At 49.2% G+C, this 25,553-nt stretch overlaps 1 protein-coding gene across 6 annotated transcripts in view; it reads left to right on the top strand.

Annotated features, from left to right (window-relative positions):
* LOC128690237 (plasma membrane calcium-transporting ATPase 3) overlaps window positions 1-25,553 on the top strand; it is a 559,190-nt gene that overhangs the window by 396,800 nt on the left and 136,837 nt on the right. Inside the window, exon 1 of one of the 6 annotated variants that reach the window (XM_070090718.1) lies at window positions 4,494-4,628. The exons of the other annotated variants lie outside the window; for them this stretch is intronic. The gene's annotated coding sequence lies outside the window, so the exon portion shown is untranslated. Of the gene's footprint in view, window positions 1-4,493; window positions 4,629-25,553 lie in introns of those variants that run through there. 6 annotated transcript variants of the gene reach the window in all.

Here is a 25,553-nt window from a genome sequence, read left to right as displayed (position 1 = left end):
TACGAAGGAGCATGGCATCAGACCTACTTGCACAAGCTAATCACGTTCAACTCACCCACCCACACCCACTCATGTTAGTGGGGGTTGATTCCTGGTTCCTGGCTCTGTCTCTTAGGCATCGTGGTCTGCCTTAATGTTCTTTGACTCTCTTGACTTACTGTCACACCTGATCTTGATTATCTGTGTATAGCGGGTTTCTGTTTCCCTAGACAGAAAATGTACTTTATAAAGGCGGTGTGTTAAGTTCCATCTTTACCTGCCGTGTCAGTCGTGGACTCGGTTAAGTTCCATCCCTGTTGCTGTATCAGTTTCTTGTCAACTCTGGTTGCTTGACGTGTCTGGCTAAGAAAGTCAGTGTTTTGCGTACATTTTTTATTTTATCTCGTTGTCCATTGTAATTGTGAAGTGAATTCTCTTATATCCTATCTTTCTGTATGAGGAGATCTTGATCTTTCCATCCATTCTTGTCTTGTTATAGTCTACAGGTAATCTCTTCCAGATGAATCGGTCGCTAACTGGTAGAGGTTCTTGGTGACGTCTGTGTGACAGCGTCATTCTGTCTAAGATAAGAAGTCCAGTTGTGGTATTTAGTGTCTTCCTCTGAACCTTGTTGGATCTTTAATGTATTGAAGAAGGAATTCCGTGTTAGTGTTGACTAGTTGTGCTCCTTCACTCTTCTCCCTAGTGCGGGGTCTCTTCTCTTCCACTCTGTTTCTCCCCAGTTTACATTATCAGTAGTTCTGCTTTCCTTCTCTTAGTTGCTTCTGCTGCGCTTAGTGACGTGTGTGCGTGGTTGTTTGTTGTGCTAGCGTTCTTGTTTGTGCTTCCCGTACTTGAGCTCGACATTACTGCTACCACATTGTTTCTTCTCTTCATGTGTTTCATAAAGTATAATCTGTAAACTATAGTCTAGTGCTTGCATTGTGCCATAGATTCATTATTGTATGGTTAATGAAGCTTTCCCTCCAACCCTCTGGCTTCTCTTATTATGCGGTATTCCCTAGGGAATAGTGTATCTTATTTTTTTCCTTGTTTTACAAATACTGTTGCTAATATGTCTGTTTAGTATTTAATTTTTTGTATAGTAATTCACTTGTTTTGTTGAAGATGTCAGCATTTTCATACAGGAATTTAAGGCTCCTGTAATGTCACTTTTTAATGGGTGGTTTATGAGATATTATGGAGTACATGGAGGGGATAAGATGGGGGTGTGGGTTGTGGCGGATTTTTGGATGGGTGGTATGGATGGAGTGAGGTTTAGTGTACGAGGTGGGTGTGGAAACGTGAAGAATGTATTCGAGAGGGGGAGAGAGGGAGGTGTAGGTGTACAGTGGCTGTGTGTTACAAGTGTGACACTTGGCTACGGTAGGTCGAGTGATGAAGCTAGTGTAGAGTGATAGTGTTTTATACTACACAAATAATCCTCACATAGCGGAAAGAAGCTTGTGACGACGTTTCGGTCCGATTTTGATTATTGACAATGGTCTAAGTCTAACCCATGTGCGGGTTATTTCTGCACTGTTCCAATCCTGTTTCATGTGTGGAGTCGGGGTCTCCCTCACCCCAACGTATTTATGTATCTTACCTTTTGTTTAGTTCCCCTTTTCTCTCATTTCTCGTTATTTCTCTTTTACGAAATCCTTCATGGACTCATCCACTTTTGTTCCAGTTTCCATTACACATCCCATCGTTTCTTCCTCTCTCAAGTTTATTTTCCAGAATCATTCGAGTTAAAGGAATATTCTGTTGCTTCTTGTGAGTCACGATATTTTCAAGTATATCTGGAATATTTTTGTTTTTCTTGTCTCTGTGCTTGTATTACGTGGTTAAATGTACATACCATGCCTGGTGTACTCTTGTACATAGCATGCCTGGTGTACTCTTGTACACAGCATGCCTGGTGTACTCTTGTACACAGCATGCCTGGTGTACTCTTGTACATAGCATGCCTGGTGTACTCTTGTACACAGCATGCCTGGTGTACTCTTGTACACAGCATGCCTGGTGTACTCTTGTACACAGCATGCCTGGTGTACTCTTGTACACAGCATGCCTGGTGTACTCTTGTACACAGCATGCCTGGTGTACTCTTGTACACAGCATGCCTGGTGTACTCTTGTACACAGCATGCCTGGTGTACTCTTGTACACAGCATGCCTGGTGTACTCTTGTACACAGCATGCCTGGTGTACTCTTGTACACAGCATGCCTGGTGTACTCTTGTACACAGCATGCCTGGTGTACTCTTGTACACAGCATGCCTGGTGTACTCATGTACACAGCATGCCTGGTGTACTCATGTACACAGCATGCCTGGTGTACTCATGTACACAGCATGCCTGGTGTACTCATGTACACAGCATGCCTGGTGTACTCTTGTACATAGCATGCCTGGTGTACTCTTGTACATAGCATGCCTGGTGTACTCCTGTACACAGCATGCCTGGTGTACTCATGTACAGAACATGCCAGGTACACCCATGTACATGGCAGGCCTGGTGCACCTGACAGTGCACATGGCAGGCCTGGTGCACCTGACAGTGCACATGGCAGGCCTGGTGCACCTGACAGTGCACATGGCAGGCCTGGTGCACCTGACAGTGCACATGGCAGGCCTGGTGCACCTGACAGTGCACATGGCAGGCCTGGTGCACCTGACAGTGCACATGGCAGGCCTGGTGCACCTGACAGTGCACATGGCAGGCCATGTGCACTTGACAGTGCACATGGCAGGCCTGGTGCACTTGACAGTGCACATGGCAGGCCTGGTGCACTTGACAGTGCACATGGCAGGCCTGGTGCACCTGACAGTGCACATGGCAGGCCTGGTGCACTTGACAGTGCACATGGCAGGCCTGGTGCACCTGACAGTGCACATGGCAGGCCTGGTGCACCTGACAGTGCACATGGCAGGCCTGGTGCACTTGACAGTGCACATGGCAGGCCTGGTGCACTTGACAGTGCACATGGCAGGCCTGGTGCACTTGACTCGTAATGTGGTAGTGACCATCAGTCGCACTTCTCAGTATTGACACATCTTTCAGTATTTCTGTAAGCCACCTGTGACCTCTCTCCAGAGTTTTGTGCACTGGGATTGTACACTGGGAACCTGTTGTGCACTGGGATTGTACACTAGGAACCTGTTGTGCACTGGGAGTGTACACTAGGAACCTGTTGTGCACTGGGAGTGTACACTAGGAACCTGTTGTGCACTGGGGGTGTACACTAGGAACCTGTTGTGCACTGGGAGTGTACACTAGGAACCTGTTGTGCACTGGGGGTGTACACTAGGAACCTGTTGTGCACTGGGAGTGTACACTAGGAACCTGTTGTGCACTGGGAGTGTACACTAGGAACCTGTTGTGCACTGGGGGTGTACACTAGGAACCTGTTGTGCACTGGGAGTGTACACTAGGAACCTGTTGTGCACTGGGAGTGTACACTAGGAACCTGTTGGGTACACTAGGAACCTGTTGTGCACTGGGAGTGTACACTAGGAACCTGTTGTGCACTGGGAGTGTACACTAGGAACCTGTTGTGCACTGGGAGTGTACACTAGGAACCTGTTGTGCACTGGGAGTGTACACTAGGAACCTGTTGTGCACTGGGAGTGTACACTAGGAACCTGTTGTGCACTGGGAGTGTACACTAGGAACCTGTTGTGCACTGGGAGTGTACACTAGGAACCTGTTGTGCACTGGGAGTGTACACTAGGAACCTGTTGTGCACTGGGGGTGTACACTAGGAACCTGTTGTGCACTGGGAGTGTACACTAGGAACCTGTTGTGCACTGGGAGTGTACACTAGGAACCTGTTGTGCACTGGGAGTGTACACTAGGAACCTGTTGTGCACTGGGAGTGTACACTAGGAACCTGTTGTGCACTGGGAGTGTACACTAGGAACCTGTTGTGCACTGGGAGTGTACACTAGGAACCTGTTGTGCACTGGGAGTGTACACTAGGAACCTGTTGTGCACTGGGAGTGTACACTAGGAACCTGTTGTGCACTGGGAGTGTACACTAGGAACCTGTTGTGCACTGGGGGTGTACACTAGGAACCTGTTGTGCACTGGGAGTGTACACTAGGAACCTGTTGTGCACTGGGGGTGTACACTAGGAACCTGTTGTGCACTGGGGGTGTACACTAGGAACCTGTTGTGCACTGGGGGTGTACACTAGGAACCTGTTGTGCACTGGGGGTGTACACTAGGAACCTGTTGTGCACTGGGGGTGTACACTAGGAACCTGTTGTGCACTGGGGGTGTACACTAGGAACCTGTTGTGCACTGGGGGTGTACACTAGGAACCTGTTGTGCACTGGGGGTGTACACTAGGAACCTGTTGTGCACTGGGGGTGTACACTAGGAACCTGTTGTGCACTGGGGGTGTACACTAGGAACCTGTTGTGCACTGGGGGGCGGTGCTACTGGACATTCCTGAGGTGGTTGGCATGGCAACGTTCATTGATTGGTGGTAGTGTGCACCGCCGCCACCACCGTCAGCGCCGCCGTCAGCAGTGGCGGGTTTAGTGCCAGGCTTGGCCTCACGCAGGAGGCACGCCTGCCTACATCCTGAGCCGGCATGGCCCCCTGGCCCTCCCTGGCACTCCTGCTCCTCCACAACACCAGGTATGGCACTGCCTGACACTTGTGGCACCTCGGTGTGGACTGACACTGTCGTCAGTACCACGTCCTCCATCGTCGTTGTCACTACCACCAAGTTCTTCCACCAGGTGGCAGGTCAACCAGGCTGTGACGGATATGTGGGGCAGCGGGCTTCCAGCAGCAACAGCCTTGTTGACCAGGCTATCACTAGACGAGCCTGGCCCATGGCCGGGCTCCGGGCGTAGTAAGACTCTCGAAACTCATCAATGGTATACCACCACCACTGTATCTGCCACCACCACTGTATCTACCACCACCACTGTATCTACCACCACCACTGTATCTGCCACCACCACTGTATCTGCCACCACCACTGTATCTACCACCACCACTGTATCTGCCACCACCACTGTATCTGCCACCACCACTGTATCTACCACCACCACTGTATCTGCCACCACCACTGTATCTACTACCACCACTGTATCTGCCACCACCACTGTATCTACCACCACCACTGTATCTGCCACCACCACTGTATCTACTACCACCACTGTATCTGCCACCACCACTGCATCTACTACCACCACTGCATCTTCCACCACCACCACTGCATCTTCCACCACCACTGCATCTACCACCACCACCACTGCATCTTCCACCACCACTGCATCTACCACCACCACCACTGCATCTACCACCACCACCACTGCATCTACCACCACCACCACTGCATCTACCACCACCACCACTGCATCTACCACCACCACCACTGCATCTACCACCACCACTACTGCATCTACCACCACTGCATCTACCACCACCACTGCATCTACCACCACCACTGCATCTACCACCACCGCTGCATCTACTACCACCACCACCGCTGCATCTACTACCACCACCACCGCTGCATCTACTACCACCACCACCGCTGCATCTACTACTACTACCACCACTACATCTACTACCACCACCACCACCACTACATCTACTACTACCACCACCACTACATGTACTACTACCACCACCACTACATCTACTAATACCACCACCACCACTAACTCTACTACCACCACCACCACTAACTCTACTACCACCACCACCACTAAATCTACTACCACCACCACCACTACATCTACCACCACCACCACCACTACATCTACCACCACCACTTCTGCGACGACTACCACCACTACTGCATCTACCACCACCACTACATATACTACCACTACCACCACTACATCTACCACCACCACTTCTGCGACGACTACCACCACTACTGCATCTACCACCACCACTAAATCTACTACCACCACCACCACTACATCTACCACCACCACTTCTGCGACGACTACCACCACTACTGCATCTACCACCACCACTACATATACTACCACTACCACCACTGCATCTGCCACCACCACTGCAGCTACCACCAATGCGTCTTCTACTACTACCCCTGCATCTACTACCATAACCACTGCATCTACTACCACTAACACTACATCTGCTACCACCACCACTGCATCTGCTACCACCACCACCACCGCTGCATATGCTATCACCACTGCATCTGCTACCACCACCACTACATCTGCTACCACCACCACTGCATCTGCTACCACCACCTCCACTGCATATGCTACCACCACCACTGCATCTGCTACCACCACCACTGCATCTGCTACCACCACCACTGCATCTTCCACCCTCAATGTCTTCAAGACACCCACTGTCTCCATCACTGGGTGTAACAAAGCTTTTGTTCCTACAATACCGGGTGTAGAAAGTGCTTGTATGTGGGTAGCAGTGGTGTGGGTAGCAGTGGTATGAGTAGCGGTGGTGTTGGTAGCAGTGGTGTGAGTAGCGGTGGTGTGGGTAGCAGTGGTGTGAGTAGCGGTGGTGTGGGTAGCAGTGGTGTGAGTAGCGGTGGTGTGGGTAGCAGTGGTGTGAGTAGCGGTGGTGTGGGTAGCAGTGGTGTGAGTAGCGGTGGTGTGGGTAGCGGTGGTGTGGGTAGCGGTGGTGTGAGTAGCGATGGCGTGGGTAGCAGTGGTGTGAGTAGCGGTGGTGTGAGTAGCGGTGGTGTGGGTAGCGGTGGTGTGGGTAGCAGTGGTGTGAGTAGCGGTGGTGTGGGTAGCAGTGGTGCGAGTAGCGGGAGTAGCGGTGGTGTGAGTAGCGGTGGTGTGGGTAGCAGTGTTGTGGGTAGCAGAGGTGTGGGTAGCGGTGGTATGAGTAGCGGTGGTGTGGGTAGCAGTGGTGTGGGTAGCAGAGGTATGAGTAGCGGTGGTGTGGGTAGCAGTGTTGTAGGTAGTATTGGTATGAGTAGCGGTGGTGTGGGTACCAGTGTTGTAGGTAGCATTGGTATGAGTAGCGGTGGTGTGGGTCGCGGTGGTATGAGTAGCGGTGGTGTGGGTAGCAATGGTATGGGTAGCGGTGGTGTGGGTAGCGGTGATGTGGGTAGCAGCAGTGTGGGTAGCGGTGGTGTGGGTAGCAGCAGTGTGGGTAGCGGTGGTGTGGGTAGGAGCAGTGTGGGTAGCGGTGGTGTGGGTAGCAGTGGTGTGAGTAGCGGTGGTGTGGGTAGCAGTGTGGGTAGCGGTGGTGTGGGTAGCAGTGTGGGTAGCGGTGGTGTGGGTAGCAGTGTGGGTAGCGGTGGTGTGGGTAGCAGCAGTGTGGGTAGCGGTGGTGTGGGTAGCGGTGGTGTGGGTAGCAGCAGTGTGGGTAGCAGTGTGGGTAGCAGCAGTGTGGGTAGCAGCAGTGTGGGTAGCAGCAGTGTGGGTAGCGGTGGTGTGGGTAGCAGCAGTGTGGGTAGCGGTGGTGTGGGTAGCAGTGTGGGTAGCAGCAGTGTGGGTAGCAGCAGTGTGGGTAGCGGTGGTGTGGGTAGCGGTGGTGTGGGTAGCAGCAGTGTGGGTAGCGGTGGTGTGGGTAGCAGTGTGGGTAGCGGTGGTGTGGATGGTGCTTACGCTGGTGGTGAGAAATTTACACAAAATAATTTCAACCAAAAAAAAAACAAAATATAGAAAAGAAAGGCATAACTTTAATAATAATAATTTTCTACAAAATTAGCATATATATTACAAGTGAAAGATGTGGACATGTATGACATAGTTTACGGAGAGAAACGTGGAGCATGTGAACATTGTCTCTGGCTGTGCTTGCAAGATGTTATCCCGGGACGGACAGTTTACCCTGGATATACCCACTGAACAGTGCTTAACCATACTGAACATCATGATTACAACCTGAGTTAACGCAGGCACAACACCGTGACTGAAGCAATATGCAACACTTATGCACGAGTAAAACAACCTTACGACATTTCGGTCCGACTGGGACCATTTACAAAGTTAGAGGTACAAGTCGGACCGAAACGTCGGTCGTTATTTGTGTATTGTCTAAATAATAAGTAAAGGGAACACCATGTTAAATTTAATAAAATTACGAAATTACTAATTAATGTATGTTGGATGTAGTGGTAAGAGAGAGAGAGAGAGAGAGAGAGAGATGAGAGGAGAGATAGGGCAGTGAAAGAGAGGGGGAATTAGTGGAAAAGATGGTAGGAGAGTAGGGAGAGAAAGCGGGAAGAACGAACGATCGTAGAAAATGTCTATTGAAATAACGGGAACAGTAAGAGGACAAGAACAAAAGAGAAATGAAAACTGAGAATCTAACACACACACAAATAATAAATGTTAATACTAATAGTCGTGACAGAGAATATATAAACAGTATGACCATACTAGGTAAAGGTGTGTCATGTCACTGTCTCGTCAAAGGTGAACGATGTTTCTGTCATGTAAAACTGTGCATAATATACAGATAACCCGCACATAGGAGAGAGAAGCCTACCACGACGTTTTGGTGCAACTTTGACCATCGACAAAGTTACACTGTGCATGATACACTCTAAGAACATCTGTCTGACCAAGGGTGCCAGACTATGCAAAGTACCGAACGTTACAAAAGGCTACAACATATAAAACTGACAGTGAGAAATAAAGGCGCAGTAATCAAAGAATACAAAGACAGGGAAAGCTGTGTGTGATGAATGGTTCTGAAAACCGACAAGTTGAAGATTGAGACACTTATGCAACATATGAGAATCTTTATTTAGGAAACGTTTCGCCACATAGTGGCTTCATCAGTCCCACACAAAGCAGAAAGGTGTAAGGAGAGGAGGAGTTTGAGGTAATCAGTCCCTCAGCCCGGAGTCGATGTGTTCAGTCCATCAGTTTTGTAGAATGTGCAGCACAGGGCCGTAGACGTGGCTTATATACTGTTATATACTGTTATACTTACATACTTTCTTATACTACTGTCAGACACTGCATCATCATGGGATCTTGTTACAAAGAATTCTTTAAACTTGTCCAACCTTTGGACGAAGACCTACTTCGACTAGTGGATGGTACCCTGTGACCCCCGCCTCCTCCTGCTTCACCTCACCTGACTGCAGTATATAAGCCACTTCTACAGCCATGTGCTATACATTCTGCAAGATTGATAGACTGAACACATCGACTCCAGGCTGAGGGACTGATTACCTCAAACTCCTCCTCTCCTTACATCTTTCTGCTTTGTATTGTACTGATGAATCCACTGTGTGGCGAAACGTTTCTTCACTAAAGATTCCCATATGTTGCATAAGTGTCTCAATCACAAACAGATCTACCTGGGTGGAAGGTACGTGAGTATTTATAGGATGAGGTCAGGCTGAGAGTGCTGGGTCAGGTGGAGAATGCTGCATGTGACAATGTACCGAGTAGGGTCTTACGCCTTGGGTAGCTTGGAAGAGAGATTGGATAAGTATATGAGTAGACCTTCTGCAGTATTCCTCCCTCCTTATGTTCTTATGTGGAATAGCGATGAAGAAGTTCCTTGACAACTGGCTCAGCTATGTTGTAGAAGCCGTTGTTCTGGTTGAAATTGTTGGATGTAGAGATAAGCTATGATTCCAGGATTCTTCGGTATTGAGTGTTGTCTTCTGTGGCGATAAGTCTCGAGTTTCTGTAGTTTATCAAGTGGTTGTGTGAATTTCGGTGTTGTACACAGGCATTCCTTGTATCGTCAGATCTGCTTGCGTATTGGTGTTCTGAAATAAGTGTTTAGAGGTCTCTTGATGTTTCGCCCACGTATAATTTGCTGCAGTCATTACAAGGGATTATGTATACCCCTGCAGAGGATGGAAGCTTGTCCTGTCAGTTACTGGTAATGTCCTTGATCGTGGTTGTGGAAGTAGATGCTTGGAATGAGGGTTTGGAAAAGATGTTGGAAATGTGTTTAGCAATGGAGTTGGTGGGGAGGACTATGTATCTCTTCTCGGCAGTGTCTTCTCTGGGTGTGTTGAAGATGTTTAATGCCCGTCGTCTGCAGTCTCTGATGAAGTGACGAGGATAGTGGAGTTTGGAAAATACTTGTTCAATTATAGTGCATTCTTCCTCAAGGAACTCATTGCTGCAGATTCTGAGGATATATACACTTAAATATTCCAGTATTGGTCTCTTCCTGTAGGTATATACACTGTTAAATGTTCCAGTATTGGTCTCTTACTTGCAGAAAGTATATACACTGTATTGGAAATATTCCAGCTGGGATATAGAGGTTTAGTAGTGATCGCACACACTAAAATCAGTATTACCATTGGCATGGCTTAAAACATTGACTGTGTTATGCGGAATGAAAGAAAGAAAAAACATAATCTGTACGATGAGGGTCCACCTTTAGTGAAAGTTATGGGACTCATAGCTTCCGAGAAGTGGATAAAAAGGCTTGGAGGAAAAACATTTGGACTTTTTCCTGAAGTTATTAAAATAATGACGGTACACGTCTAGGCAATGCAGTGTCTGAGCGGTCACAGGAAACGTTGAAATCTGCACGTGTCATGACTGCTGCTGTCACAATGGATGACACAAACCCAATTAGAGAACACTAACAACATCCGTCGTCCAAGCTTCGGTGTCGGATCAACCAGGCTGTGATGGATATGTGGGGCAGTGGACCTCCTGCAGCAACAACCTGGTTGACCAGGCTAGCAATAGGCGAGACTGGCTCATCTCCGGGCTCCTAGAGTAGTAAGACTCAAGAAACTCATCAAAGGTATATGAAAGGTAGATGTTAGAAATATTGCCAACTTGTATAAACAAGTAACCAAGAAGAAAACAGTGTTCGCAGGCAGTAGTTGATTAATCAGCCAGGTCGCCATTGCTATTTATGAGTGCAAGTTGCAAGTAGCAATAACTGAACTTATCAGTGCGATGATCAGGGAAGTCTTGGCACAGACCAGCCTGCAACACTGCAACTCCAGAAACTGCTTACAGTTTTGTCTCTCTTCCTGCCTACGACGAACTCCATCCCTGGGGCTACACTCCATCCCTGGGGCTACACTCCATCCCTGGGGCCACACTCCATCCCTGGGGCCACACTCCATCCCTGGGTGCCACCCCATCCCTGGGTGCCACCCCATCCCTGGGTGCCACCCCATCCCTGGGTGCCACCCCATCCCTGGGTGCCACCCCATCCCTGGGTGCCACCCCATCCCTGGGGCCACACTCCATCCCTGGGGCCACACTCCATCCCTGGGTGCCACACTCCATCCCTGGGTGCCACACTCCATCCCTGGGGCCACACTCCATCCCTGGGGCTACACTCCATCCCTGGGGCCACACTCCATCCCTGGGGCCACACTCCATCCCTGGGGCCACACTCCATCCCTGGGTGCCACACTCCATCCCTGGGTGCCACACTCCATCCCTGGGTGCCACACTCCATCCCTGGGGCCACACTCCATCCCTGGGGCTACACTCCATCCCTGGGGCTACACTCCATCCCTGGGGCTACACTCCATCCCTGGGTGCCACACTCCATCCCTGGGTGCCACACTCCATCCCTGGGGGCTACACTCTATCCCTGGGTGCCACACTCTATCCCTGGGTGCCACACTCCATCCCTGGGAGCCACAATCCATCCCTGGGTGCCACATTCTATCCCTGGGTGCCACACTCCATCCCCGGGTGCCACAATCCATCCCTGGGTGCCACACACTATCGCTGGGTGCCACACTAAATCGCTGGGTGCCACACACTATCCCTGGGTGCCACACTCCATCACTGGGTGCCACACACTATCCCTGGGTGCCACAATAGGCAAGAGTGTAACCATGTAAGACCCAAGTTGGTTGGACAGTTTTATGATACTCAAGTTATGAAGTTGTTGTTGACACTATGTGATGTGTTGTTGTTGACACTATGTGAAGGATGTGTTGTTGTTGACACTATGTGAAGGATGTGTTGTTGTTGACACTGTGGTGAATGTGTTGTTGTTGACACTATGTGAAGGATGTGTTGTTGTTGACACTGTGGTGAATGTGTTGTTGTTGACACTATGTGAAGGATGTGTTGTTGTTGACACTGTGGTGAATGTGTTGTTGTTGACACTATGTGAAGGATGTGTTGTTGTTGACACTGTGGTGAATGTGTTGTTGTTGACACTGTGGTGGATGTGTTGTTGTTGACACTATGTGAAGGATGTGTTGTTGTTGACACTGTGGTGAATGTGTTGTTGTTGACACTATGTGAAGGATGTGTTGTTGTTGACACTATGTGAAGGATGTGTTGTTGTTGACACTGTGAAGGATGTGTTGTTGTTGACACTGTGGTGGATGTGTTGTTGACACTGTGTGAAGGATGTGTTGTTGTTGACACTGTGAAGGATGTGTTGTTGTTGACACTGTGGTGGATGTGTTGTTGTTGACACTGTGAAGGATGTGTTGTTGACACTGTGAAGGATGTGTTGTTGTTGACACTGTGAAGGATGTGTTGTTGACACTATGTGAAGGATGTGTTGTTGTTGACACTGTGAAGGATGTGTTGTTGTTGACACTGTGGTGGATGTGTTGTTGACACTATGTGAAGGATGTGTTGTTGTTGACACTGTGAAGGATGTGTTGTTGTTGACACTGTGGTGGATGTGTTGTTGTTGACACTGTGAAGGATGTGTTGTTGACACTGTGAAGGATGTGTTGTTGTTGACACTGTGAAGGATGTGTTGTTGTTGACACTGTGAAGGATGTGTTGTTGTTGACACTGTGAAGGATGTGTTGTTGTTGACACTGTGAAGGATGTGTTGTTGTTGACACTGTGAAGGATGCGTTGTTGACACTGTGAAGGATGTGTTGTTGTTGACACTATGAAGGATGTGTTGTTGTTGACACTATGTGAAGGATGTGTTGTTGTTGACACTGTGAAGGATGTGTTGTTGACACTGTGAAGGATGCGTTGTTGACACTGTGAAGGATGTGTTGTTGACACTATGTGAAGGATGTGTTGTTGTTGACACTATGTGAAGGATGTGTTGTTGTTGACACTGTGGTGGATGTGTTGTTGTTGACACTGTGAAGGATGTGTTGTTGTTGACACTGTGAAGGATGTGTTGTTGTTGACACTGTGAAGGATGTGTTGTTGTTGACACTGTGAAGGATGTGTTGTTGTTGACACTGTGAAGGATGTGTTGTTGACACTGTGAAGGATGTGTTGTTGTTGACACTGTGAAGGATGTGTTGTTGTTGACACTGTGAAGGATGTGTTGTTGTTGACACTGTGAAGGATGTGTTGTTGACACTGTGAAGGATGCGTTGTTGACACTGTGAAGGATGTGTTGTTGACACTATGTGAAGGATGTGTTGTTGTTGACACTATGTGAAGGATGTGTTGTTGTTGACACTATGTGAAGGATGTGTTGTTGTTGACACTGTGAAGGATGTGTTGTTGACACTATGTGAAGGATGTGTTGTTGACACTATGTGAAGGATGTGTTGTTGACACTATGTGAAGGATGTGTTGTTGACACTATGTGAAGGATGTGTTGTTGACACTATGTGAAGGATGTGTTGTTGTTGACACTATGTGAAGGATGTGTTGTTGTTGACACTATGTGAAGGATGTGTTGTTGACACTATGTGAAGGATGTGTTGTTGTTGACACTGTGAAGGATGTGTTGTTGTTGAGACTGTGAAGGATGTGTTGTTGTTGACACTGTGAAGGATGTGTTGTTGTTGACACTGTGAAGGATGCGTTGTTGTTGACACTGTGAAGGATGCGTTGTTGTTGACACTGTGAAGGATGCGTTGTTGTTGACACTGTGAAGGATGCGTTGTTGTTGACACTGTGAAGGATGTGTTGTTGACACTATGTGAAGGATGTGTTGTTGACACTGTGTGAAGGATGTGTTGTTAGACTGTGTGAAGGATGTGTTGTTGACACTGTGTGAAGGATTTGACACTGTGAAGGGTGTGTTGTTATTGACACTGGGAAGGATGTGTTGTTATTGACACTATGTAAAGATGTGTTGTTATTGACACTATGTGAAGGATGTGTTGTTATTGACACTATGTAAAGATGTGTTGTTATTCACACTGTGAAGGATGTGTTGTTGACACTGTGAAGGATGTGTTGTTATTGACACTATGTGAAGGATTTGTTGTTGACACTATGTGATGGATGTGTTGTTGTTGACACTATGTGAAGGATTTGTTGTTGACACTATGTGATGGATGTGTTGTTGTTGACACTATGAAGGATGTGTTGTTGTTGACACTATGCGATGGATGTGTTGTTGTTGACACTGTGATGGATGTGTTGTTGTTGACACTATGTGATGGATGTGTTGTTGTTTACACTATGTGAAGGATGTGTTGTTGTTGACACTATGTGATGGATGTGTTGTTGTTTACACTATGTGATGGATGTGTTGTTGTTGACACTATGTGATGGATGTGTTGTTGTTTACACTATGTGATGGATGTGTTGTTGTTGACACTATGTGATGGATGTGTTGTTGTTTACACTATGTGAAGGATGTGTTGTTGTTGACACTATGTGATGGATGTGTTGTTGTTTACACTATGTGAAGGATGTGTTGTTGTTGACACTATGTGAAGGATGTGTTGTTGTTGACACTATGTGAAGGATGTGTTGTTGTTGACACTATGTGATGGATGTGTTGTTGTTGACACTATGAAGGATGTGTTGTTGACACTATGTGATGGATGTGTTGTTGACACTATGTGATGGATGTGTTGTTGACACTATGAAGGATGTGTTGTTGTTGACACTATGTGAAGGATGTGTTGTTGTTGACACTATGAAGGATGTGTTGTTGTTGACACTATGAAGGATGTGTTGTTGTTGACACTATGAAGGATGTGTTGTTGTTGACACTATGAAGGATGTGTTGTTATTCAGACAAAGGTGAAGGATGAGACTGAAAGTCATGTTTTACAACAAACTTGGTAATGTTATTAAACATCAGAGCAATACTGGGCTGTGAGGAGCAGCTGGTGGCTGTTAAGGTCGACACTCTTACACTCACTTCTACATTTTAAGGCCTTTTTCTCTACACTGTAGTGTTCTGTGCACATTAACAGTCCCATTCAAGATCCAACTTAACATATTGGTCCCGCATTAGAAGACACAGTGAGGGCAGATTGTTAGCTCTTCTCCTTCACTCCAACTGAGAGATGGCAGGTAACTCAGTCTTACTGACACTAATAAATACATCTGACACTTATTACTCAGCTCACAGTGTACTCTGTTTAGTGTGTAGTTTACTCAGCTCACAGTGTACTCAGTTTAGTGTGTAGTTTACTCAGCTCAGTGTACTCAGTTCAGTGTGTAGTTTACTCAGCTCAGTGTACTCAGTTCAGTGTGTAGTTTACTCAGCTCAGTGTACTCAGTTCAGTGTGTAGTTTACTCAGCTCACAGTGTACTCGGTTCAGTGTGTAGTTTACTCAGCTCAGTGTACTCAGGTCAGTGTGTAGTTTACTCAGCTCAGTGTACTCAGTTTAGTGTGTAGTTTACTCAGCTCAGTGTACTCAGTTCAGTGTGTAGTTTACTCAGCTCAGTGTACTCAGTTCAGTGTGTAGTTTACTCAGCTCAGTGTACTCAGTTCAGTGTGTAGTTTACTCAGCTCAGTGTACTCGGTTTAGTGTGTAGTTTACATAGCTCACAGTGTACTCAGTTTAGTGTGTAGTTTACTCAGCTCAGTGTACTCAGTTCAGTGTGTAGTTTACTCAGCTCAGTGTACTCAGTTCAGTGTGTAGTTTACTCAGCTCAGTGTACTCAGTTTAGTGTGTAGTTTACTCAGCTCAGTGTACTCAGTTTAGCGTGTAGTTTACTCAGCTCAGTGTACTCAGTTCAGTGTGTAGTTTACTCAGCTCACAGGGTACTCAGTTCAGTGTGTAGTTTACTTAGCTCAGTGTACTCAGTTCAGTGTGTAGTTTACTCAGCTCACAGGGTACTCAGTTCAGTGTGTAGTTTACTCAGCTCACAGTGTACTCAGTTCAGTGTGTAGTTTACTCAGCTCAGTGTACTCGGTTCAGTGTGTAGTTTACTCAGCTCAGTGTACTCAGTTCAGTGTGTAGTTTACTCAGCTCAGTGTACTCAGTTCAGTGTGTAGTTTACTCAGCTCAGTGTACTCGGTTTAGTGTGTAGTTTACTTAGCTCACAGTGTACTCAGTTTAGTGTGTAGTTTACTCAGCTCAGTGTACTCAGTTTAGTGTGTAGTTTACTCAGCTCAATGTACTCAGTTTAGCGTGTAGTTTACTCAGCTCAGTGTACTCAGTTCAGTGTGTAGTTTACTCAGCTCACAGGGTACTCAGTTCAGTGTGTAGTTTACTCAGCTCACAGTGTACTCGGTTCAGTGTGTAGTTTACTCAGCTCAGTGTACTCGGTTCAGTGTGTAGTTTACTCAGCTCAGTGTACTCAGTTCAGTGTGTAGTTTACTCAGCTCACAGTGTACTCAGTTTAGTGTGTAGTTTACTCAGCTCAGTGTACTCAGTTCAGTGTGTAGTTTACTCAGCTCAGTGTACTCAGTTCAGTGTGTAGTTTACTCAGCTCAGTGTACTCAGTTCAGTGTGTAGTTTACTCAGCTCAGTGTACTCAGTTCAGTGTGTAGTTTGCTCAGCTCAGTGTACTCAGTTCAGTGTGTAGTTTACTCAGCTCAGTGTACTCAGTTCAGTGTGTAGTTTGCTCAGCTCAGTGTACTCAGTTCAGTGTGTAGTTTACTCAGCTCAGTGTACTCAGTTCAGTGTGTAGTTTACTCAGCTCGTCTCATCGGCCTTTTAATCCAATTAAAAAAGTATAAAAGTCTTAAGTGGCAATTTTACGCTTCAAGTATAATGAAAACAACGAGTGTGTGCATGTGTGTGTGCATGTGTATGTGCACGTGTGTGTGCATGTGTGTGTGTGCATGTGTATGTGCATGTGTGTGTGCATGTGTGTGTGTGCATGTGTGTGTGTGTGTGTGCATGTGTGTGTGCATGTGTGTGTGCGTGCGTGCGTGTGTGCATGTGTGTGTGTGCATGTGTGTGTGTGCATGTGTGTGTGTGCATGTGTGTGTGTGCATGTGTGTGTGCATGTGTGTGTGTGCATGTGTGTGTGTGCATGTGTGTGTGCATGTGTGTGTGTGCATGTGTGTGTGTGCGTGTGTGTGTGCGTGCGTGTGTGCGTGCGTGTGTGCATGTGTGTGTGCATGTGTCTGTGTGTGTCTGTGTGTGTGTGTGTGTGTGTATACGCACTCATCCATTTTTGGTTGCAGTGGGTCAAGTCTCAGCTCCTGGCCCTGCCTCTTAACTTACCACTCTTCTGATTCACACTTACCCTGGTGGGCACTATCGTACCTGCTCTTAAAACTGTGTGTGGAGTCTACCTCCAGTACTTCCTCACCAAGATCAGTCCACTTCACGACAACTCTGAGACTGAAGAAATACTTCCTAACATCACTGTGGCTGATCTATAAGTTAAACTTCCAGTTATGTCCCCGAGTTACTGTCTCTCGCCTCTCAACCTCTGTCTACCTTCTCAATTCCCCTGAGTATTTTGTAAGTTGTTATCTGTCCTGGTTCTTCTGTTGTTAGATCTAATTCTGTTATTCTCTTCTTATAGCTTATATCTCTTAGCTCAGGAACAAGCCTTGTTGCATACTTCTGCACTCTCTCCAGGTGAGGGCTCCACACTGGTGCTTCATACTCCAAGATGGGCCTCACCTGTGTTGTATAAAAGGCCTTGTAGAAATAAAGATTATTATATTATTATTAATATTATTATTATTATTATTTATTATTATTATTATTATTATTATTAATAGTGGTCAGGCTCCTGTGCGCCTTTCGCATATTATACATCTTTCCCTAGGTACTGATTCTGCGTCATCACTGAAGGCTCTTGACTCGCATAATGACTCTAACAACATGCTAATTAGAGAAGCCACCCGAGATGACACTGTTGAGATTCCTGAAGGTCACTAGTAAATTTGCCAGACGAGCATTGACTCCAGAGGTTATTCGACTGATGTGAGCTTCCTGTGATATACTGGACACTGTGCTCGCTGCTAGTTCTTACCCTTTGAGTGAAGTCTGCAGCCTTTGGCCTCTTAATCTATACCCCGCTACCGGTCTTCTTGCTTTCTCCACAATCTTCATGACTTTGCAGACATAACACAGCACTGCTGTTGTCTGTGAAGCCTCGTAGTCCTGTGGTAGAGCGCTAAACCTGCTACCCTTCACCACCAGGGTTCCAGTCCTCCTCCATTCTCTTTATTCATTGTCAGTCGTTTATTACGACTTATCTCGAATATATTGTTACATGTTCTCCTCTACATTGTTACATGGTCTCCTCTACATTGTTACATGGTCTCCTCTACATTGTTACATGGTCTCCTCTACATTGTTACATGGTCTCCTCTACATTGTTACATGGTCTCCTCTACATTGTTACATGGTCTCCTCTACATTGTTACATGGTCTCCTCTACATTGTTACATGGTCTCCTCTACATTGTTACATGGTCTCCTCTACATTGTTACATGATCTCCTCTACATTGTTACATGATCTCCTCTACATTGTTTCATGTTCTCATCTACATTGTTACATGGTCTCCTCTACATTGTTTCATGTTCTCCTCTACATTGTTACATGGTCTCCTCTACATTGTTTCATGATCTCTACATTGTTACATGATCTCCTCTACATTGTTACATGGTCTCCTCTACATTGTTACATGGTCTCCTCTACATTGTTACATGGTCTCCTCTACATTGTTTCATGTTCTCATCTACATTGTTACATGGTCTCCTCTACATTGTTTCATGTTCTCCTCTACATTGTTACATGGTCTCCTCTACATTGTTACATGATCTCTACATTGTTACATGATCTCCTCTACATTGTTACATGGTCTCCTCTACATTGTTACATGGTCTCCTCTACATTGTTACATGATCTCCTCTACATTGTTACATGGTCTCCTCTACATTGTTACATGGTCTCCTCTACATTGTTACATGTTCTCCTCTACATTGTTACATGGTCTCCTCTACATTGTTACATGGTCTCCTCTACATTGTTACATGTTCTCCTCTACATTGTTACATGGTCTCCTCTACATTGTTACATGGTCTCCTCTACATTGTTACATGGTCTCCTCTACATTGTTACATGTTCTCCTCTACATTATTACATGTTCTCCTCTACATTGTTACATGTTCTCCTCTACATTGTTACATGGTCTCCTCTACATTGTTACATGTTCTCCTCTACATTGTTACATGTTCTCCTCTACATTGTTACATGTTCTCCTCTACATTGTTAGTCTCCTCTACATTGTTACATGTTCTCCTCTACATTGTTACATGGTCTCCTCTACATTGTTACATGGTCTCCTCTACATTGTTACATGTTCTCCTCTACATTGTTACATGTTCTCCTCTACATTGTTACATGTTCTCCTCTACATTGTTAGTCTCCTCTACATTGTTACATGTTCTCTACATTGTTACATGGTCTCCTCTACATTGTTAGTCTCCTCTACATTGTTACATGGTCTCCTCTACATTGTTACATGGTCTCCTCTACATTGTTACATGGTCTCCTCTACATTGTTATATGCAAAATATTGTAACTACAAATTAGTTGTGTAGAAATAGTCAAGTGAAGTGAATGATCATAAAGTATACATCAACATATTTTTGTGTTCATAATTAAGTTACTTGTGTAATGAACGTGTTACTCTGCCCAACACTTGTTGATTTTAGTGTTATTAACCCACTTATTGTTTTATTACCTGGTGAGTGTAATGTGAGTCTAATACCTCTGAGTGGTGGTGTACACCTAGGTGAGTGGTGGTGTACACCTAGGTGAGTGGTGATGTGGGTGTACACCTAGGCGAGTGGTGGTGTGGATGTACACCTAGGTGAGTGGTGGTGTGGGTGTACACCTAGGTGAGTGGTGGTGTACACCTAGGTGAGTGGTGGTGTACACCTAAGTGAGTGGTGTACACCTAGGTGAGTGGTGGTATACACCTAGGTGAGTGGTGGTGTGGATGTACACCTAGGTGAGTGGTGGTGTGGGTGCACACCTAGGTGAGTGGTGGTGTGGGTGTACACCTAGGTGAGTGGTGTACACCTAGGTGAGTGGTGGTGTGGATGTACACCTAGGTGAGTGGTGTGGGTGCACACCTAGGTGAGTGGTGGTGTGGGTGCACACCTAGGTGAGTGTTGGTGTGGGTGTACACCTAGGTGAGTGGTGGTGTGGGTGTACACCTAGGTGAGTGGTGTGGGTGTACACCTAGGTGAGTGGTGGTGTGGGTTCACACCTAGGTGAGTGGTGGTGTGGGTGTACACCTAGGTGAGTGGTGGTGTGGGTGTACACCTAGGTGAGTGGTGTGGGTGTACACCTAGGTGAGTGGTGTGGGTGTACACCTAGGTGAGTGGTGTGGGTGTACACCTAGGTGAGTGGTGTGGGTGTACACCTAGGTGAGTGGTGTGGGTGTACACCTAGGTGAGTGGTGTGGGTGTACACCTAGGTGAGTGGTACACTACTCTACGTGGCATATCACTGTACTGAGAATAATTTTATCTACCATCTTCAGCACTGTGTAAAAGTTAGCCACGGGTTGAATATAATTACTAATGTACTGTAAACTACTCAGCTCACTACTGTACCCAGCTTACTAAAGTAATTCCTGACACAATATGCAGCCAAAATATACACCTACATACTAGTGATGTATCGGATATCCGCATCCACATCCCCATAATAAGTAAGACATCCTCATACACATCCGCATCCCCGGATATCTAAATTTTCACACATGATACATCTGTACAGTACATACTACAGAGCAAGCATGTATATATCAAAACTGAGACACACTGCCACAGTGTTTGTAGGTGTGATGTTTACAACACCGACAGGTCATATGAGGCACTTGGGAAACATATGGGAATCTTTGTGAGGACACGTTTCGTCAGCCAGTGGCTTCATCAGTCCAATACAGAGAAGAACCTGTAAGGAGAGGAGTTTGAGGTAATCAGTCCCTCGGCCTGGAATCGATGTGTTCAGTCTTCTTGAAGATTGATAGACTGAACACATCTGTTCAAGGCTGAGGAACTGATTACATGAAACTCCTCTCTTTACACCGTTCTTCTTTGTATTGGACTGATGAAGCCACTGTGTGGCGAAACGTTTCCTGAATAAAGCTTCCCACATATTGCACAAGTGTCTCATTCTTCGGTGTTTGTAGGTGTTATACGTATGTGGGCAAAAGCTCACTGTATTGAAGACAGTGATGTCTCTCACGGAGAGCTCTAATGCTGCATGGACTGCTAAATGAGGCAAAAGTACATACACCATCTTGGAGTGGAAGAGGCACGATCTATACACAGCTTTAAGAAGAGGTACGCTAAGGCTCTCGAAGCCAGGAGTGAATCCAGTAGCAGCTAGCGAACAGACGGTGCCAGAAGCTGACTCGACCACTGCAGCCACACACAGGAGAGCACATACACATAAACATATATAACCACTGGACAGGATATATAACCCCTGTAAAAAACTTATAACCAGTGTGGTTATAGATAAGACAGTACAAGTATTACAGCTCTGGACACAGTATTGTAACACCTGTCATTAAATGTTGTAATCTCTAAAATAAACATAACAGAATACTCTGCCCCAAATTGGTAATTAGTAATGGTGGTGAGGGAGGGGTGGTGGGGTGAGGGAGGGAGGTGAGGATGGAGGGTGTGAGGGGGTAATGGGATGAGATAGGCGTAAGGCGTGGTGGGGTGAGGGAGGGGTGGAGGTGAGGATGTAGGGTGTGAGGGGGTACTGGGGTGAGATAGGCGTGAGGGGTAGTGGGGTGAGATAGGCGTGAGGGGTAGTGGGGTGAGGAAGGAGTGGGGGTGAGGAAGGAGTGGGGGTGAGGAAGGAGGGGGGGTGAGGAAGGAGTGGCGGTGAGGAAGGAGTGGAGGTGAGGGAAGGGAAGTGAGGGTAAATATAAGAGAACATATGAGGAAGGTATTTGTGAGGCAGTGATTGTGTCTACATTCTGGCTCTCGCTTTATTTTCGTCTGACCCTCACGCCGTGGGGGGCACATGGTGTGGGTGTGGGCAGAGAGGTACATGGTGTGGGCAGGGGGGTTGGGACACATGGCATGGCTGTGGGCAGGGGTGTAACATGGTGTGGCTGTGGGCAGGGAGGTACCAGGTGTGGCTGTGGGCAGGGAGGTACCTGGTGTGGCTGTGGGCAGGGAGGTACCTGGTGTGGCTGTGGGCAGGGAGGTACCTGGTGTGGCTGTGGGCAGGGAGGTACCTGGTGTGGCTGTGGGCAGGGAGGTACCTGGTGTGGCTGTGGGCAGGGAGGTACCTGGTGTGGCTGTGGGCAGGGAGGTTCCTGGTGTGGCTGTGGGCAGGGAGGTACCTGGTGTGGCTGTGGGCAGGGAGGTACCTGGTGTGGCTGTGGGCAGGGAGGTACCTGGTGTGGCTGTGGGCAGGGAGGTACCTGGTGTGGCTGTGGGCAGGGAGGTACCTGGTGTGGCTGTGGGCAGGGAGGTACCTGGTGTGGCTGTGGGCAGGGAGGTTCCTGGTGTGGCTGTTGGCAGGGAGGTACCTGGTGTGGCTGTGGGCAGGGAGGTACCTGGTGTGGCTGTGGGCAGGGAGGTACCAGGTGTGGCTCTAGGCAGCGAGGTACCTGGTGTGGCTGTTGGCAGGGAGGTACCTGGTGTGGCTGTGGGCAGGGAGGTACCTGGTGTGGCTATGGGCAGGGAGGTACCTGGTGTGGCTGTGGGCAGGGAGGTACCTGGTGTGGCTGTGGGCAGGGAGGTACCTGGTGTGGCTGTTGGCAGGGAGGTACCTGGTGTGGCTGTGGGCAGGGGGGTACCTGGTGTGGCTGTGGGCAGGGGTGTAACATGGTGTGGCTGTGGGCAGGGAGGTACCAGGTGTGGCTCTGGGCAGCGAGGTACCTGGTGTGGCTGTGGGCAGGGAGGTTCCTGGTGTGGCTGTGGGCAGGGAGGTACCTGGTGTGGCTGTGGGCAGGGGGGTACCTGGTGTGGCTGTGGGCAGGGGTGTAACATGGTGTGGCTGTGGGCAGGGAGGTACCAGGTGTGGCTGTGGGCAGGGAGGTACCTGGTGTGGCTGTGGGCAGGGAGGTACCTGGTGTGGCTGTGGGCAGGGAGGTACCTGGTGTGGCTGTGGGCAGGGAGGTACCTGGTGTGGCTGTGGGCAGGGAGGTACCTGGTGTGGCTGTGGGCAGGGAGGTTCCTGGTGTGGCTGTGGGCAAGGAGGTTCCTGGTGTGGCTGTGGGCAAGGAGGTACCTGGTGTGGCTGTGGGCAGGGAGGTACCTGGTGTGGCTGTGGGCAGGAAGGTACCAGGTGTGGCTCTGGGCAGCCAGGTACCTGGTGAGGCTGTGGGCAGGGAGGTTCCTGGTGTGGCTGTGGACAGGGAGGTACCAGGTGTGGCTCTGGGCAGCGAGGTACCTGGTGTGGCTGTGGGCAGGGAGGTACCTGGTGTGGCTGTGGGCAGGGAGGTTCCTGGTGTGGCTGTGGGCAGGGAGGTACCTGGTGTGGCTGTGGGCAGGGAGGTACCTGGTGTGGCTGTGGGCAGGGAGGTACCTGGTGTGGCTGTGGGCAGGGAGGTACCTGGTGTGGCTGTGGGCAGGGAGGTACCTGGTGTGGCTGTGGGCAGGGAGGTTCCTGGTGTGGCTGTGGGCAAGGAGGTACCAGGTGTGGCTGTGGGCAGGGAGGTACCTGGTGTGGCTGTGGGCAGGAAGGTACCAGGTGTGGCTCTGGGCAGCCAGGTACCTGGTGTGGCTGTGGGCAGGGAGGTTCCTGGTGTGGCTGTGGGCAGGGAGGTACCTGGTGTGGCTGTGGGCAGGGAGGTACCTGGTGTGGCTGTGGGCAGGGAGGTTCCTGGTGTGGCTGTGGGCAGGGAGGTACCTGGTGTGGCTGTGGGCAGGGAGGTACCTGGTGTGGCTGTGGGCAGGGAGGTACCTGGTGTGGCTGTGGGCAGGGAGGTACCTGGTGTGGCTGTGGGCAGAGGGGTACCTGGTGTGGCTGTGGGCAGGGGTGTAACATGGTGTGGCTGTGGGCAGGGAGGTACCAGGTGTGGCTGTGGGCAGCGAGGTACCTGGTGTGGCTGTGGGCAGGGAGGTACCTGGTGTGGCTGTGGGCAGGGAGGTACCTGGTGTGGCTGTGGGCAGGGAGGTACCTGGTGTGGCTGTGGGCAGGGAGGTACCTGGTGTGGCTGTGGGCAGGGAGGTTCCTGGTGTGGCTGTGGGCAAGGAGGTTCCTGGTGTGGCTGTGGGCAAGGAGGTACCTGGTGTGGCTGTGGGCAGGGAGGTACCTGGTGTGGCTGTGGGCAGGAAGGTACCAGGTGTGGCTCTGGGCAGCCAGGTACCTGGTGAGGCTGTGGGCAGGGAGGTTCCTGGTGTGGCTGTGGACAGGGAGGTACCAGGTGTGGCTCTGGGCAGCGAGGTACCTGGTGTGGCTGTGGGCAGGGAGGTACCTGGTGTGGCTGTGGGCAGGGAGGTTCCTGGTGTGGCTGTGGGCAGGGAGGTACCTGGTGTGGCTGTGGGCAGGGAGGTACCTGGTGTGGCTGTGGGCAGGGAGGTACCTGGTGTGGCTGTGGGCAGGGAGGTACCTGGTGTGGCTGTGGGCAGGGAGGTACCTGGTGTGGCTGTGGGCAGGGAGGTACCTGGTGTGGCTGTGGGCAGGGAGGTTCCTGGTGTGGCTGTGGGCAAGGAGGTACCAGGTGTGGCTGTGGGCAGGGAGGTACCTGGTGTGGCTGTGGGCAGGAAGGTACCAGGTGTGGCTCTGGGCAGCCAGGTACCTGGTGTGGCTGTGGGCAGGGAGGTTCCTGGTGTGGCTGTGGGCAGGGAGGTACCAGGTGTGGCTCTGGGCAGCGAGGTACCTGGTGTGGCTGTGGGCAGGGAGGTACCTGGTGTGGCTGTGGGCAGGGAGGTTCCTGGTGTGGCTGTGGGCAGGGAGGTACCTGGTGTGGCTGTGGGCAGGGAGTTACCTGGTGTGGCTGTGGGCAGGGAGGTACCTGGTGTGGCTGTGGGCAGGGAGGTTCCTGGTGTGGCTGTGGGCAGGGAGGTACCTGGTGTGGCTGTGGGCAGGGAGGTACCTGGTGTGGCTGTGGGCAGGGAGGTTCCTGGTGTGGCTGTGGGCAGGGAGGTACCTGGTGTGGCTGTGGGCAGGGAGGTACCAGGTGTGGCTCTGGGCAGCGAGGTACCTGGTGTGGCTGTGGGCAGGGAGGTACCTGGTGTGGCTGTGGGCAGGGAGGTACCTGGTGTGGCTGTGGGCAGTGTGGTTCCTGGTGTGGCTGTGGGCAGGGAGGTACCAGGTGTGGCTCTGGGCAGCGAGGTACCTGGTGTGGCTGTGGGCAGGGAGGTACCTGGTGTGGCTGTGGGCAGGGAGGTTCCTGGTGTGGCTGTGGGCAGGGAGGTACCTGGTGTGGCTGTGGGCAGGGGGGTACCTGGTGTGGCTGTGGGCAGGGAGGTACCTGGTGTGGCTGTGGGCAGGGAGGTTCCGGGTGTGGCTGTGGGCAGGGAGGTACCTGGTGTGGCTGTGGGCAGGGAGGTTCCTGGTGTGGCTGTGGGCAGGGAGGTTCCTGGTGTGG

This window comes from Cherax quadricarinatus, chromosome 32, assembly GCF_038502225.1.
Source record: "Cherax quadricarinatus isolate ZL_2023a chromosome 32, ASM3850222v1, whole genome shotgun sequence".
Classification (NCBI taxonomy): domain Eukaryota; kingdom Metazoa; phylum Arthropoda; class Malacostraca; order Decapoda; family Parastacidae; genus Cherax; species Cherax quadricarinatus.
This window is presented reverse-complemented; position numbering and strand designations above follow the sequence as displayed.